Source organism: Leptonychotes weddellii, chromosome 4, assembly GCF_054177405.1.
Source record: "Leptonychotes weddellii isolate Sample4059 chromosome 4, ASM5417740v2, whole genome shotgun sequence".
NCBI lineage: Eukaryota > Metazoa > Chordata > Mammalia > Carnivora > Phocidae > Leptonychotes > Leptonychotes weddellii.
The window spans coordinates 93,281,845-93,296,873 of record NC_138372.1 but is presented as its reverse complement, the minus strand read 5'-3'; the positions used below and the strand labels follow the sequence as shown (position 1 = coordinate 93,296,873).

The 15,029-nt window shown below is 42.6% G+C and overlaps 1 protein-coding gene and 1 long non-coding RNA gene across 3 annotated transcripts in view; both read right to left on the bottom strand.

The window, feature by feature from the left end:
• LOC145720878 (uncharacterized) overlaps window positions 1–13,922 on the bottom strand; it is a 67,687-nt gene extending 53,765 nt beyond the window's left edge. The window contains exon 1 of one of the 2 annotated variants that reach the window (XM_081815818.1): window positions 13,663–13,922. The gene's annotated coding sequence lies outside the window, so the exon portion shown is untranslated. The remainder of the gene's footprint in view (window positions 1–13,662) is intronic. The other variant, XM_081815815.1, reaches the window with a different exon arrangement.
• On the bottom strand, window positions 1,790–7,206 carry LOC145720877 (uncharacterized). Its single transcript, XR_014144127.1, has 2 exons — window positions 3,005–7,206; window positions 1,790–2,001 (listed from the first exon to the last, which is right to left on the bottom strand). It is a non-coding gene; the product is annotated as an uncharacterized LOC145720877 (long non-coding RNA).
• Window positions 13,923–15,029: the final 1,107 nt, after the last annotated feature.

Genomic DNA, 15,029 nt, shown 5'->3' with positions numbered 1-15,029 from the left:
GAATGTGAATAAAGAAGAGAGGAGTTGTGTCTACAAAGATCTAAGGTGAATGTTTGGGAAAGGCACATTAAGGTGAGTTACTAAAAACACATGCTATTGATATATGTGTAGGAGAGCCACCTGTAAAACATCATAAAAAATCTGGAAAAATCCAATTGCCTCACAGAATGTCTTTAAGATCTTGCTCCACTTTAAAGAAACAAAGACAAAATGATTGCAAAACCTCGGAGGTGTGGCTTATATGAGAAATAGGACGCAGAGCTCTAATGGGAGGCTTGAAACTCAAAAGACAAGCAAGGCCTTGGCCTTACATCAAAAACTTGAGGTATGTTTTAAGTTGAAATAAAAGCTTAAGGAATGATTCCATCGTTTTGTATGATTCCTGCTTTAGCTAACTTGTTCAACTAAATCACCAACTATTAATTGCATAGGGTATAAGGATTTCTACTGTTAACATAAAGTATGTTAAAAGCTACTATACAGGGTACTAAGGCAGGCAAAATGACTCCTTTCAGGGGAAGAGAGGGCTTAAGACAGGCTCCATGGAAGAGGTGAGTCCTGAATTGTGTGCCAAAGGGTAGAGTAGGAGTTCCGAGAGAATTAAGAAAAGGCCAGTCACTCCCCAGGGAAGGGATCAGTATAGTCACATAAGTCAGTTTTCTAGACTTTGTCAATCAACCCAGAGGCAAGAAAATGCAGGTCTGACTCTATTCAGCCATTACTATGTGTCCTTAAGCAAGTTGTCTGTGTCTCAGTGTCCTCTTCTAGAAAATGAAGACAACTGCCGTCTACACCTCAAAGGGCTGTTGTGAAAATTACAGGAGATGACCTTTAAATGATCATGCATTGATAAAAACATGTCAAAATTATCTTAAGTCTTTCTGGGAGCAAGGGGGTAGGATGGACGGTCTGTGGATGATCCTGGAGATGAAATGTACCATGCCTCTTTTAAAATCTCCTGCCATGAACATAAAATGTAGAAAGTTCAAGAGAAGGGAAGGTGTGATGTAAGCTCCCAGGTGCCAGGAGCCATGTCTGCCCTTGAGACCAACAAACCAAATGGGCAACCAGTGCTCAGTATCAAACGTCGCGGCTCACCCACCACTTCCAATGAGCTCATTTTGTTCTCTCAACAAACCCATAAAATAAATATTACTACTATCTCCATCTTACAGATGAAGGAACTGGGTCTCATAGAAGTCAAGCTTATCACTCAAGGTTGGACAGAGAATGGGGGCTAGAACCCTGGTCAACTAATTCCAAACTCTGTGAGCTTCCCAACACCCCTGGCTGCCTTTCTCATGGGTCATTTAGTTCACAAATCCTGAGCTGCAATGTCTTGCGTTTGTTCATTTGTTAAAACTTTTCATAGGACAGGATGCTGCCACTAATAGCTGAAATGGGGGTTGGAGATTATCAGGGATTTCAATTATCCTGCCTATCTCTGACCTCCATTACCAAGGATAATCTGAAGCTAGCTTTAGCAATTTTCTGAAACTTTCATTAATTTTAAATAAATTTATACAATGTCATTCCCCCCCCATCCAAATTAAAATGTCCTTGTCTTTTCAGTTTCTCATTATATCCCTTGCATGTCTTGGAGACAGTCTGTTGTTTTTCTCTAGATCCTTTGTATTTCTGCTTTGTTTTCTTTGAAATGAAAGGACCCAATGCCGAATTCTGATTTTAAGGTGAAGTCATAACATCAATGTATATCATTAAAATGTTTTATTGTAATTACAGAAATAGTCAATGCCAAATTATGTGCACTATATTATTTTCTGCATCATTCTTTATCCCATTCTCAAAGTTAATACAGCCTATTATATCTCATTCATTCTTCTGGCTGCCTCGGCACAGCAAGCAGATGTCTCCATTGAGCAATCCACAATGAATCCGAGATCTTTTTCCTGAGCACTTACAAGTAGAGTAATTCAGAGCCCATCAGTGAGTATGAGCTGTTTCAATTGTTCCTTCCAGTGTACATTAGCTTGCACTTGTCTACATAAAATTTCAAAGAATCATAGATATTACAGATGGAAAAGACCAGTTAGTTTAGCGGGCCTGCCCACCCTGCCAGCAAAAGCAAGCATGGAAGTAATTCTATCAGTTCATGATATTTTAATGATGTTTATTAATAATAATTACAATTACTGTTTATATTACATGGTTTCTTTCATCCTTAAATCAGCTAAAAGCCTTTTGTTTTTAAAGCAACCTTTCTTTTCCAAAAAGGAAGCAGAGCTCAGACATCAACGTTACCATATGCAAAGCCAGTCCAATGAAACCCAGAATTCAATTCAGTTTAGTTCAGTGAACATCTCTGAGCACCAACTACTTGTAGGAAAGGGGCCTTGTTGGGTGTTTAGAGGGATCCACAGGTGAACTGAACCTAAAGCCCCACCTTCTTGTTTACCACCTATTAAGGGATTTGTGATAGTGAACATGTATAGCTATTATGATCATGCCAAGAAAAGAACCAGTTAACACGGACACCATGGGGATGGAGAGATTCCTCAGGCTCTAGGAACTGAGAAAGACTTTGTGAGGAAAGTGACATTTGAGCCAGGCATTGAAGGGAGGTTGAGCATAATGTCCATCAACACAGTTTGGAAAAAAGGGGACGTAAGCAAAGAACCAAACCAAAACAAGGGATCTTGGCTAGGTTTCTACTTTACACCGCAAAGATGAGTTTGTGCATTCTCATTCAAGTGGACAAAATCTGTGAGCAGATGTCTACAGGCCTCCTGAAACAGGATGAGTAACCTCTCATGGAAACTCAGTTTAATTCACAACTTAAATAACAATCGAACACATAGATTACCAATCATGAATATACTTATGAAGACAAGGCAGAATGTTTTAAATTGGGACTGTCTCAAAACAAAGCAATTTTTTTTTCAGAAGACCTGGTATTGTATGTAAGAAAAATTGGGAACCCCCAGTCACAGACTAAAATCTCCAATCCAGATTTTAAATGGATAAATGACCCACTTGCCAGTACCTTAGTACTACTTAACACCACGCAATACAACCAAAAGCTGATGCTGGTGTACCATTGGGCCACTTGAAGGACTTGTAGGTTCTTGTTGGATTGCTGGGCAATTATAGATCCTCAACCTAGAATGCATAGAAAACAGGATTCCATTTTGTGGTTCCTTCAATACAGACACATGTAAGTGCAGGCCAGGAAAATGCAAATATATGCTTACGATTAATAAGGGTAGGTATTTCTCCACATTTGGTCAAAGAACCCAATCTTTGAAAATACTATTAACTGCCTATCTATTACCACAATAACTAGCTACTTCATAACCCCCTTAATAAAACCATTGGTATGAAGAAGAAGGAAACTACAGAAGGCTTCTTGTTCTTCTGTGTTTGTCCCCTCAAAGACCATTGCAAATGTTGTCTCCTGCATGAAGCTTTCCCCAGTGCCTTCTACCACCATTCCCTTTGCCAGCAAATTAACTGTTCTCTCTCTTGACTACCCCAGTTCTTTGCTCCATTGCTCTAAGCTTTATTAGTTGTGTGAACATCTATCTCTTTCCACCAGAAGGAAAGAACCTTAAAGGTAGGAATTCAGCCTTACTTGCCTTGCATTCCCACAATGCCAAGTTCATTTTTCATTGCCTGACACAGAGTAGACATTCAACATGTCTTGTTAAATCATTTCATCCGGTCTAAGAGCCCCTATTTTTTATGTATTGTAATTATTAAAATTTTTTTCTTTGTACCCTTTCCAAAATTTGCCCTTGTCTGTCTAGTCATGGCATTCAGATTCAGATGCCGCATGAGCACACGTGTGCCTACCGCTATCTGTCGTTCAGTCAGTGTGGACCTCTGGTAGTGAACTACAAAAGCACTGTCCAACACAAGACCCGGATCTTGATACAGTCACATTCTCATTCATCCACTACGTGACTTTGGAAAACTTTGGAGTGAGCCAGACCTAAGTTCCCACAGTCTTACACACAAGTTCTGATTGTCACTTACTAGTTGTATGGCTTTGGGCAAGTTAAACTCTCTAGACCTCAGTTTCCTTAACTATGAGATGAAAACATAAATAGCACATAGCTTGGTTTAAATAAGACAACACCTGAAAGGGTTCAACTCAGTGTTCTGCACTTAGCACATACTCAAGTAAGTACTAACATTGTAGCCTTGTTCATAAAGTAGAAATAATAATACAAGTCCTGCAGGATTCTTACATGAAATACATGATATAGCAAGCAAAATTTTACCCCACACATTGTTCAGTCAATGTTTCCTTCCTTCCTGTGTGCTAGAATAATTGCTACAATTGACTGAGCACCTCTTACGTCCTAGGTAATGTGTACCAGTCACTTTAAATATATTATGCCATCTAATTTAACTCTTATAATAAGCTATTGAAATAATAATCATTATCCCTATTTTACAGATGAGTAAATTGAGTTTCAGAGAGAATAAATAACCAGCCCAAGGTCACATCACTAGTTCATGACAGACTGTTCCAGAAGCTAAACAGGGATCAAGAACAGAATAGGAAGCAGAGAAAGAAAATACAGGCGGGAAGAATAAGCAGAGACTCCCTAAGAAGCTTAGTATTCCTATTTATCCCCATCCTGGTCCCCAGTTTGGGGATTATGCTTGCTTTTTAAACCAGCCTCCGGGGACCTGAGAAAATATATTCTCACTTTCACTATTCACACACTCCTGCTTTTTCATAAATGCATGAAATGATGTCACTCATCTAAGAACTAAATCTAACACATTTCCCTCTCCTAATTTCTTTGCTGGTTATAAATTTGCTATTTGTTCCCACAGTCTTCATATCTCTGTTATATAAGTGTCAACCATGAAACATTTTAATTTTTAATAATCTGGTTATCCTTAATTTCTTATATTTCCATAATGGACTTATATTAGATATGTCAAATACATTTGTTGCCACCTACATGAAAGGGAAGATGCCCTTCCATAGTTCCTACTAAAAGGCAACCCAGTTTTATACCAAGTAACAACCCCTCCACCACCGCCCACACCCCCCTGGGCTCGAGGTGTATGTCTGACCCTTGGGCAAGGCTGGTTAGGGACCTAGAAGAATGGCAATGAAAAGAGGAGTTGGGTTATTGGATTCTTTCTTGGGTATCTGAATTAGGAAAATCTGAGAGAATGAAGGAATTATCAGGGGAAATTACAAATGAAAGGATGTAAGGAAAGAAGACATGAAGAAGAAACAAAGGGAGGAGGGTGGAGAGGGTAGGGTTCTGGACATGGCAGTCTTGGCAAGTCAAAGAAGCAACACCAGGTGTAAGCAAAGGCTTTGAGATTGAGAGAGGTTACTCAGAGCCCAGCTAGAAGACCAAACCAGCACGTAGCCAAAGGAGCCCAAGTAAAGCAACACACAGTGAGAGAACAAGTTTGATATAGCAGAAGAGGTTGCTCCTAGAGCTACCTCGGGACCTGAAAGACTTCCAGTTCTAATTTCAGGTTCCATCTGTGAGCATCCTCACAGTGAATGCCGCTTTCCTGGAGGAAACCACAGTGAGTCAGTTCTTTGCAACCAGAAGGCCTTTTCTAGAGGGGTCAGCACTTAAAACCTTTTTTAGAAAATGAAGATTCAATTGTATTGTCCCCTTCTTTGTTTCAGGTGGGTCACAGCTGCAGACTCCTGAAGACAGGCATTCACCATCCTACCCTCTGATAGTCCAGACTCTCTCAAAGATGTCTTTATTTTCCCTGTTTCTGAGGTAGAAGAAACTTCTCCTATTCAGCCACTACCTAAATATCAACGCAAACTTCACCACTCATTTATCACCCATGATCCTCTGACATAAAAAATACACTCTTAGATACAGGAACCACAAGGCCCAAGAATGAGAAAGAGGACTTAGAAGTTTTAGGGGAGAAAATCCGAGCATACGAGAAGGAAAGACTCAGGGATATTCAAAATACTTTGTATGTAGGATTTACTCTTTGCAAAGGGGGAGAAGGGTGAATATCTTAACAGAAGAAATTTCCTTTTTTAACGTGGGACATAAGGTTGTGTAATTTGAGATTTTTACCTGTCATTCTTTTTGTATTTAGTTAAATTTCTTAATAAGCTACATTTCAATGTGAGCTGTTTATTCACTTGACAGCAATTATTAACCACCTGCTCTGTTTCACCCTGTGCTAGGCCGTGGGCGTACAAAAACTAAAGACGGTCCCAAACCTTGAAGGAGCTACAGCCCAGAGCAGGAGGCAGCCAATTGCAGCACCGTGTGGTAAGGGCCACATAAGCATTCGCCCAGCCCAGGAGGTGGAGGAACAGAGATAGGGTCTAAGAAGCTTCCCAGAAGAAATGCCCAGGATAAGTCTTGAAGGAGCAGCAGGAGATGGCTTGGAAAAGATGAGACAGAAGGATGTCCAAGCAAAGGTAGAAGCCCGGGCATTAGCACAGATGCTAAAACCCTGCATTCTTTAGACTATGGTTGACTTAGGGGCGCCTGGGAGGCTCAGTCGGTTAAGCGTCTGCCTTCAGCTCAGGTCATGATCCCAGGGTCCTGGGATTGAGTCCCGCATCGGGCTCCCTGCTCTGCGGGAAGCCTGCTTCTCCCTCTCCCTCTGCCTGCCGCTCTGCCTACTTGTGATCCCTCTGTGTGTGTGTGTGTGTGTGTGTGTCAAATAAAGAAATAAAAATAAAATCTTTAAAAAAAGACTATGGTTGACTTTAACACGCCAGTATATCATGGACTTCTATACAATAAACTACCAATCCAGGCATCTTTAGAAAAGGCAAGTATGCCCTTGACCCACATTCAAAAAGTTCCTTATTCACACACCTTAAGCAAAATTTTTCTCCTCAACCATACACTAACTACACAAGCCCCAATGATAACAGAAAGTCCAGTGTATCTAGTATTAGACAAGATAAAGCGACCTCAAGGTTCCCAAGTTTCTCCTCCAAGCAAATGATGGCTTGGCTTCTTTCAGCTGCCATTACTGTTAATTTTGAGTTTGTGTATTTATTTTTCAAGGAAAAGAATGATTATGGTTTTCATGGAAATTACTAAAGTTCTCAAAGCTTTTTTTTTTCCTGAGAATTTTTTTATTATGTTAATCCCCACACATTACATCATTAGTTTTAGATGTAGTGTTCCATGATTCATTGTTGGTGCACAACACCCAGTGCTCCATGCAGAACGTGCCCTCTTTAATACCCATCACCAGGCTAACCCATCCTCCCACCCCCCTCCCCTCTAGAACCCTCAGTTTGTTTTTCAGAGTCCATCGTCTCTCCTGGTTTGTCTCCCTCTCCGATTCCCCCCCTTCATTCTTCCCCTCCTGCTATCTTCTTTTTTTTTTTTTCTTAACATATATTGCATTATTTGTTTCAAAGGTACAGATCTGTGATTCAACAGTCTTGCACAATTCACAGTGCTATGGTGAGCACTGTGAATTGTCCAAAGCTTTTGATTAGAGGCATTTTGAATCTTTAAGTGAATAACATAAAAATACTTTTTTTTAAAGTTTTTTATTTTAATTCTAGTATAGTTAACACACAACATAAAAATACTTTTGATAATTACTTAGATCATTAAAAGTTAGATTAGCAACAATATATAGCATATATAGAACATGCTTTTCTTTTCCTGTAAGTTTGGCACTCACCAATAACCACATTTCACATATTTCTATAGAATATATTCTTATGTTCAAAAAAACTTGCTGGTATATCATTTCACAAACCTGTTCATGTTTTCCCATCTATAAAGTCAATATATTGCTCTTGTGTAGTTACTTCTTAGGATTTTATGAAGTTAAGCAAGATATCCAATGACAGGAATTTTAAGCAACCAAGAATAAAGGAATAGTATAAGTCAAAAAATTATTATATATGGTCTTCCAAATTCCCTCCTCCAGTTATAAAGTAATTATATCTTACATACTTTTTTTTTTGCAGACAGAAATAAGACCAATTCAAAGAAAGTCAGTGGTTTGCTAATCTCAAAGCAGCCTTCAATTTGTCTCCCTTGCTATAAGCCAGATGATATTAGTAAAACATGGTAGAAGATCTTACTCTGGATTCTGAAAATTACATTAAGAGCTACCACGTGAAATTTTAAAATGGTATCTTTTCAAAGATTTAACCAGTTTCAAGTGAATAGTGCTTGGAATTACTCATACAAAACATGCTTAATAAAAACATCATTCACTCTCCAACCTGTCTGTCTCACTCCTGGCCACGTTTCAGAAGCAGTTTATCACTCACATCCTGAAGGTATATTACATATATATATATCACACATCATATCAGCAAGTCTTCGGCAATATCCTTCAGGAGCTGCGTATCATAAAGATCGTCAGTAGCCCTGTCATCCCCCAAAGCATAGTGTTTAACACATAGCATGTATCATCAGCACTACAGTTGCTTAAACTGGTCCCTTGCACCCTCAAAACAATATGTAAGCCCACAGTACAAAAAGGAATAGCACAATTTCTATGAGAAAGCAGTAAGAACAGTGAAGCTAAGAGATGTACCCAGGGCCCATCCATTTTGAATTCATACTTATTATACATGAAGATGTGCATTCAAAACAGCCTATTCTTTTGAAAATGGTTCTTTAGTCCCCTTGCACATGTGCCTGCATGCTGACTGGCCAATTCTCTTCAAATCCATAAATTAAAACCCCACTTTTGCCTATTGTGCTTTTCACTTCAAAATGTCAACATAGTTAGGATATATAGGAATGAATGCCATTATATCCACAAAACTCACAACATCTCCCCTTTGGGAACCACAGTTCTCGAATTGGGCTTTGTATAAGGTGATCAAAAGACCAGATCCATGGAACATTCTATTCACAGAATTAGAGAAATACAGAATAACAGGAAGGAAACAGAAGTGAGGTAGCCCAGCCCCTCATTCTTACAGGGGTACAGAGGAGCAGAATGGGGAGTCCTAGGTCACAGAATGGCAAAACCAAAACCAGAAGCTGATCCAATGCACTTGTATAAAACACGTAATGATTCAATTAGAATTGGGGACTCTTCTTTTTTTTTTATTTTTTTTTTAAAGATTTTTTTTATTTATTTGACAGAGAAAGACACAGCGAGAGAGGGAACACAAATGGGGAGTGGGAGAGGGAGAAGCAGACTCCCTGCCGAGCAGGGAGCCCGATGCGGGACTCGATCCAGGGACTCCAGGATCATGACCTGAGCCGAAGGCAGTCGCTTAACCAACTGAGCCACCCAGGCGCCCCGGGGACTCTTCTTTTTAAATCAACATTCTAAATCTGAAGTCTTTAAAGAAAGGAAGTAAATTTGGCTGGAATATCAATGGTGACTGCCTCACTTCTTTGCTTCTCATCTCTTGAAGAGATTTGGCCTAACAGGGACATTTAATCAGCAAGCCATCCTGCCCCTTATTTTCTTGTGAGTCCTTGGGTGAGTCACATAACCTTACTCAAATATAACAGAAGGATAACGGTATTACTTAATTCACAGGGCTATTATAAGAGAGGACTGAGCAGATATTTTAAAGTGCATTAAAATGTCAAGGCTTAAAAGAAATGGAGAAGATTTCCATTTTACATCTTATATTTATGTCTCTTGGGACACACACACACACACACACACACACACACACACACACAAATTCCCTTCACTAGAGCTGCAGGCAAAAGCAGTATTTGTAATAAAGAAGTCTGGAGAATGTCCCACATGTTGTGTTGGTTTTAACCTTCGGCAGGACTAGGGGCTCTCACACTCTTATTTACATGCAGAACCCACATCATGCACCTTTTAAAACGTGATCAATCTTCATTTTTACTCCCCTAGAGTTAGGGATGACCTGATCACTGCTGTCTAGCTCCCCAGTTCTGTTAAATTTCTTCCTCAACCAGATCCTTGTTTTATCCACATCTTAGCTCCCCACTTGGCTCACTCCTCTCTTTAGATTACTCTTCGGAAGCCGGAGCCGACTCAGATTACCTCCCCCAGAGGCAGCGCCCCAGTGAGTAACACATTGCGGGGCGGGCAGAGTGTGTCGGAAGTGATCAAATACTTGCAAATGAAGTCATACGGCTCACAGGAGAAGGCAGTGGCCACAGGTGCCAAATGCAGATGACGATGGCAAGCTCTGGGTAGGGCTGTCACTACAACGTAGGCCAGCTGGTACTTCACTGCGTAACAACGTTGGGTGCATAGAAATGACTCGTATTTTGCTCATCACACGACTTGTGTAGGTTCCCAAAGTATAGGCACCAAACCAATGATTTATGTGTGGGTGGGCATGTCTGTCTTCCTTTTAAACTACTAAATTAGTCTAAAAAAAAAAAGATAGATTGACACCACTGAAGACAACCCTCCTCTGAGTACTAGAGAAACACACAATGTAGAAAATGGTGATACAAGCGTGAACACAGTCTGCTTGCATGGAAACGACGGGCATTTCCACCATACGTTCTTTCCACCCAAGACCAAAATGGGGATGGGGGATGCTCCTACTTTGGGAGATCAAACCGGTAAGATTTTAACAACCCAACCAAGATGGGACTATGGTAAGATGAAGAGGCTGTAAAATTTTGTTCCCTTTATAAACATGTGCCCTTGTTAGGAGGAATTGGAAAAAGCCATTTCATTACACTATTGTCTTTGGAATTTCAAGATGACCGTGATAACGGTGGAGTTTCCTGCAGCTGAGTGTTCCATATCAACTGGGGAAACTAAGGAGTAAGTGAAATGAGACAAGAGCCTCACTAACCACATGTCTTTTGCAATGCCCAGTAGAGTTTCACAGTGTGCAGAGGCTAGAGCTGATGTGAACCACGGAGATGACTGCTCCAGGGACCAACTCACAAGGAGTGGGGAGTTAGTTAATAGTACAAGCGTTAATAGATACTACTTGTGTCTCTGTTGCATTGTGTGAAGAAGGGGGGTGCTTTTTACTGTCTTTGGAAACACTGGGCCGCTCTATGAATAGGAATGCCTCCACTGGAATGGGAGTTGGCTGGGGGGAGAACTCAGGCAAGGGAAAAGGACAGCTAGCTTATGTCCAGTTACAAATTTAGGGCAATTACTTGTACAACTTTATGCTCTGCCCTATTATAGTGTCTGCATGCTGTTCAGTATAAGTTATCGTTATCATAATTGCCAATTTAACCATGTGGTTAATGTTGATTACACCACCAAGACTACACGCTCCCTGAGAGCAAGGGCGCATCTGCCTTAGTTTTTCCTGTGTCCTCAGCGCCCAGCACGGTGCCTGGTGCCTAGTTAATGCCCCCTACAGTATTACTTGAATCAACAAGTGAACACAGGAATGAATTCACGCGCACTCACGCTGTGACGCGCGGTGGCCCTGTTTGCTCCATGTGCCATGAGCAGGGCTGGATGTACTGCTATCTTCCGGCACAGCAAGCAGGTTCCAAAAGCTGCCTGTCCTTCTGGCAGGCCCAAGTGCTGGGCTGTACAAGATCAAGCGTGGCGGCCAGGTAAGGTTGCTGGCGAGACAGCCCTCAGGGCACTCCGAACCCCAGGGTGTGGTCCAGATGCCTCACTGAGCCCCTCAGGTCACTGCTGATCTTTCCAGGGCTTCAGTGTCCTCATTTAGAACTTGATGAATAACCTTTCTTGTCCCTTGCTGTTCTGAAATTCTAACATTTTAGGAAGATATCCGGAACCTGAAATCTTGCCAAAGACAAACCATGGTAAGATATGCTTAAAAGTAGGGGAAAAAATTAAGTTTTAAAATACGAAGTTCAGTTCTATTCCCACAAAACATTATGTGTGTGTGTGTGTGTGTGTGGAGGGTGATTCTTGCCAGATCCAGGCCAATTAATATCTTTCCTTCATCCTTTCTCACACCCAGAAGTCAGGTTCTCCAGGCCTCCAAGGGAAGAACATAAATATTCTCCACCAGGGCTGGCCCCTTGCTTCAATCTCTAGCTTCACAGGGAGTCAGTATGATAAACATTTGCAGGTAGAATGGAAGGAGACACAGCCTCCTAGACTTTTGCAGATTTTTTTGGACACCTAGCAGAGTCACAGAAAACCTCGAATTAGGTAAGAAAGCGAAATTCCCCCAGAGAATTCAAAGAGAGCTACAACTGAAAGCCTTGAAGCAATCGCCGTGTAAGAAGAGAAGAAAGGAAATCCACAGTTCAAGAAAATAAGCAGACATTTTTTTTCTTTAAAAAAAATTTAAAGATGAGTATTAGGCACTGATTTTAGCCTTCTATTCCCACCTCTCAAGATGTCACTTTAAAAAGCAAAAGGTTTTATCCACAAAACCACCAGTGAGTAAACAGCCTTCACATTCTTACCCTCACACACACAGTGGGATATTTACTCTCTGATAAACAGCAATTGTAAATAAATCTCATTTAATCTCTAAAAGCCACAATAAAAATCTTTAACCTCCGAGGTAGAGTTTACAGATGTGTCTAGAAGCCCTGCCAGCACCAGGAAACACAAGGTCTTGAATAAACTACTATAACAGGAGGCACATTTTCTCTCTCAAGCATCTTACATTGACCTTCTTTTAAACAAAATATGTACAAGGGAGGAGGAAAGGGGAAAACCCAACCCCTCCCACCCCATTCTCTGTACAAATCGGCCAATAAATCTAACGAAAAGACACAAGAGAAAAGGACAGAAGCCAACAGGTGGAAAAAGGCTTTTTGTTTCCTTAGAAATGCTCAGACACTTGATCTGTGTTCCCCGGTTTTGGGTTTTTTTTTTTTTTTGTCTCAGGGTGTCTTTAATGATGGTTTGATGATGATGATGATGATGACCAAGAATAATGATAACACTTCTACTTGGTGATTCCACAGTGTTTCTAGCTTCAAGATTTCTCCATGCCTTTTAGACCTGACGATCTGTTCTGTTTCACCAAATCCCAGGCAGAGACATGCAGCATCCCCTCTCAGCTCTTTGGATTGTACAGACAGGGAAACTGAGGCACCCCCCTCCCAACCCCTCTCCCACAGCTCCTTTACAGTATCTACCACCAGAGAAATCCCTGAGACTGGAAAAGTTTCTGGATTGTCTTGCGGCAGAGTTCTCTTGCTCTCCCACCTCGCCTGCCTTGCTGCTCTGCCTCGGGAGTCTGGGCTCGGGTGATAAGGACTGGGGTTCCTCCCCTTCACAAGGCGCGCCAGGGCAGTGTGGGGGAAGTCCACACACACACACACACACACACACACACACCCTCGCACACACGGAGCTCGATGCAGTCTCTGCAAGCACTCAGCAGAGCCCCAGCCGGCCCTTGCTCAGCCTGAGAACCACCGCTCCAAGCTTGCAAGGCCTCCTTGGGCTCCAGGCTGGGCTGCTCTGAACGAGGGCTCTGCCCTTCTCTCCCTCTTTCAGGCTTCCCTCTCTCTTCCTCTCTCCCTCTCTCCCTCTCTCTCTCTTTTTCCCCTCACACCTCCACCCTCAGACCCTCCTCCCAGCCCTCTCCATCCACCCCTTCTCCCCCACCAACCCAGAGGCACAGATCGTGTTACTGGGGTTCCCTAGAAAGAGGGGCCATCCCCAGCCCCGCGCGCCTTGCAAGACTTGCAGGGGCAAGGCGAGAGCTCCAACGGCAGGACCCCAGCGCTCCTCCTGAGCAGCGCAGGAATGAGACCCCCACTTCCAGGCACGGGCGAACGAGCCTGCCACAGAAGAAGGAATTGTTAGGGCTCTTACCTTTTTTATGAGGAGAAATTCTGGAGAATCATTTCAGAAACTGAGGGGGGAAAGTGAATGAAGACAAAAAAGACCCTTTTCCTGCAATCCCTGGCCTCCTGGTATCAAGACACTAGGACAACATCAAAGCAACTTAGGGGGAACACTTTAGGGGCCTATTGTCTGCTCTGGTCTGATCTGTTTTTCTTCTGACTCCCCCTCTTGCTGCGGTGACACTTGGTACGGCCCAGGCATTCATGCCAAGTAGCTTTCACACATGGAAGCTTGTCTCAAGCAATTGCTGACAAGCCACAAACAAGACATTCTCCCTCCCTTCTCGGTGCCCCCCCCACTCCTCCCCCTCCACCTTTTCCTCCTCCCCCCTTGTCTCCCCTCCTCCTTTCTTCTGAATGCAAACTAAAACTCTCCAGTGACAGGCAGGCTTGCAGGCTTGGCCTAGCTGCGCACGCAGACACACACACACACACACACACACACACACACACACACACACACGAGCACTCTCTCTCTCTCTCTCTCTCTCTCTCTCCTCTCTCTCTCTCTCACGCAAGCAGCTCAGCTAGTTGCTGCACTGGTGGAGTTAAGAGACAGGAAAAAGCCTAGGCTGAGTTGGGGGCAGGGAGAGAAAGAGAGAGGGAGCGGGAGAGCGGGAGAGCCTCCTGTGTCCTGGTAAAATGGCAGAAGAGAGGTGAGCCCTTTGGAAAAACAGCAGTGGCCACACACGTGTGCACACAGACACACACTGGGAGGCAGCCTGAGCTCCAGGGAGAGTGAAATAAATGACCACAAATGAAACACCAAGGTCCCATCAGCTTGAGGTTGGGGGAGTGGGGAGATAAGAGCGTAGGTGGACCCAGCCCGGGGGTTTCTGTTGAATGGTGAGGTGCCTTTCTTCTCTATAGTAGAGAAAAACTGGTTCCCGAAGGATCCAGTCTTGCTTCCCTGCATAATTGAACATAGACCTGAGCTACTAGTTAAAATAAAACCATGAAATGTGTAAATGTGCGAGTAAACTTTAACTGTGGGTTCAACTTGTACCCAGGATATTTTTAAAGTGGATTTTTTCTCTCCAGAAACCCTAGAGAGCAGTAGCAAAGAGAGTAGTAACAAGTAGTGTAAACTCTGGGAGCTGTGAAGTGTGATGTAAAGTTACTGATTGCCAGGCGGCTGGAATTTATGGAGGGTGGGCACTGTGAATCGCAGGGGGGAGGGTGGGTGAGCTGTTTTCTAGGAATGAGGGGGAATGAGGTAGGACAATGAATATGGCATGAAGCAAGCAGGAATTTGATTGGTGTGGAGGGAGGAGGAAGGTGGGGGTGTAAAGGAGGGAAGAGAGAGAGAGAGAGAGGGGGAAAAAAAAACCCCAC